Source organism: Brassica oleracea, unplaced genomic scaffold, assembly GCF_000695525.1.
Source record: "Brassica oleracea var. oleracea cultivar TO1000 unplaced genomic scaffold, BOL UnpScaffold02116, whole genome shotgun sequence".
Taxonomy (NCBI): Eukaryota; Viridiplantae; Streptophyta; class Magnoliopsida; order Brassicales; family Brassicaceae; genus Brassica; species Brassica oleracea.
The window spans coordinates 1-2,658 of NW_013618647.1; the positions used below are offsets into that span (position 1 = coordinate 1).

The following is a 2,658-nucleotide window of genomic DNA, read 5'->3' on the forward strand; positions in this document are numbered from 1 at the left end:
CTCAGCCACTTCTCTTCTTCTGGCTTCTACTCTTCTTCTGCACAAACGCCAATGGAACAGCTAGTTTATCAAAATTCTCCCTCATGTGTGCTAATGATGTTGATACGGATCGTGTGGATGGTTGGATAAGCAATGTGTTAGCTCGTGGTAGTGTTTCGGATCTTGATCTAGCAATCGCTATTGGTAGTGACGAAGAGGATAACCATCAGCTGTCTCCAAAATGCTTCGAGTGTACCACACTAGTTAGTCTGAAAATGCACCGTGGGATTGATATTTCCTTGGTTTCTGGTCGCATTCTCTTACCGTTGCTTAAAACGCTGGTTCTTGACTCAGTTCCAGTTTGTCCTAATGAGTTTGAGATTCTGCTACTTCATGCTCTGCCTTCCCTTCAGGAATTGCTTCTTGTTTATGTAATGTGGAAAGGTATGGAGGATGTCACAGTGTCAAGTTCAAGCCTCAAGACCCTAACAATAAAGTTAGGCTATTTTGTTAGCACTTTATCAATTGATACACCAATTCTCCTTCACTATAATTACTCTGGTTGTGTTGCATCGGACTATCCACTAGTTACTATGGGAAACTTGGTTGATGCTCAAATAGTCTTCTTTTTATTAAGTGAACACCAAATCAACTAGATAATGGTTGGTTTGACGTCCAAGTTGCTCTTGGATACAGTAATGTGTGGAAACTCTTTCATGGCATACGAAATGTTCCTTGTTTCCTGACACTTTTGAGGTCATGTTTCTGTTCTCTCACTCTCTCTTGGAATAATCTTACTCTCTATATGATTTGGTTTCAAAACATGTAATTCTAAAATGCTTTCTTGCTTTCAGGTGATTTTGTATGTGCTCTGAATCGTTGCCAGTGTTCGACAACCTCAATTCATTAGCTATTTGGAGTGGCGGGGATCGAGGATGGCAAGCAATGCCAGCTCTTTTAAGGAACTGTCCAAATTTAGAAACTCTAGTCATTAAGGTAATAAAAACAAGTCTTTTGCCAAACATGTACATACACATAGTTCATACTTGTTACTTGAATCTCTGAATGGGTCTCCTTTGTGCATTTAGGGTCTCGTGCACCGTGTGACAGATAAGTGTGGGGATGTTTGTGACTGCATTTATCGAGAGGACAAAGGACTTTCACTCACACTTTGTCCAGTAAAAGTGATGGAGATTTACGGGTTTCAAGGAACAATGAAAGAGATGGCGATGATACAGCATTTCTTGGACTATTTTCCATCTCTGAAGGAGATGGAGGTCTATGCTGAAGAGAATAGTACTACACAGCTACGTGACCGTGAAGTTTCTAAACTTGTTTTGAGAATTTTCCAACTCTACAACAAGTTCTCGAGTTGCAGTGTCCAGCTCTGCATATGAAGTGGCTGAAGAACAAAACTATCTCCTAGTTTTTTTTTTTAACTTGTGTTTAACTTTGCTTGAAAACCGTCTCAAATTTAACTAATCTCAAAAGACCCTAGTTTCTTCTTCTTGCCTGTAATCTGAATCATTTGCTACGGATGGCTTGTTTTCCTTTGATTCTCTGACAGGTGTTTGTTTTGAGTTTGTTATTGTTGTCGGCTGTACTTGACTATAAGTTATTGTTTTTTTTTTGGTTTTTGAGAAGAGAGTGCCAAAGGTTAGCTATCATCACATAAGTAAGCCATCTATCTTAGCCCGAAAGTCTACGGTTCGTTGATCATGTACACTACGTAAGATATGACCATGATACACTACTGTGCTTCCTCTTGACACATGTCGTAATGATAACCAATTACTCCTCCCGAAACAATGGATGGAGATCGTAAAATAAAGAAAAAAAGGTAAACCGACGATGGAAAAAATGAAAAAAAAGATCATCATAGAAAGACTTAATGTAATACCATGAAAATAGTTTCCTTTAATTAACTGTAAACTAGGTAATAATTCGCGCTTTGCGTGAAATTAAATACGTTTTTAAAACTCTACATTATGTATTTGTTACACGTATAATACATTATATCACATGTATTGTAACGACATCAAACATATTGTGTGTTTTAATATTTTTTGTATATTAATTGTAGCTATGAAATTATTGGCTTTGTGAAATATATCTAACATATGTGTTGAGTTTTATCCTAAGCTTAAGCTTAAGCATAATATTAAGTGCATCTCCAACGTATTACTCCATTTTTTACTCCAAAATGGTGTAACACCAAAATGGAACTGAATTTTACTCCAATGTATTACTCTATTTTTTACTCCAAAAAATTATATTCTAAAATAATTCTATTTTTTATTTAATTATTAATTGTTAATAATACCTCCTACTAATAAAAATTTACCAACTAACCCCAAGTATTTGTTTACAAAAATTCCTTAAATATAATTTATTTAAATTAAACATTTACTATTAAAAAGTACAAAAATCATATAAAGAAGACAATATGTTTTTTGGTTCAACAATGAGCATTAGAATATGTTTCTCACAAATGATCAACTAATGCATTTTGTAATGAAAAATGAGCTTCTTTATCTTTGATATTCCTAAATCGAGTAAGAAAATTTTGAAATCATACATTTTGATTTTCTGCAATTTCGATATCCGGAGGTGGAGCTTCTCTTCCAAGTTTAATTGGTGCATCGAGTTCACGCTCATCCTCAATTATCATGTTATGTA

The 2,658-nt window shown here is 35.1% G+C and overlaps 1 pseudogene; it reads left to right on the forward strand.

Moving 5' to 3' along the window:
• The first annotated feature begins 77 nt into the window (after positions 1–77).
• LOC106321599 lies at positions 78–1,540 on the forward strand (annotated as a pseudogene).
• The last annotated feature ends 1,118 nt before the right edge of the window (positions 1,541–2,658 follow it).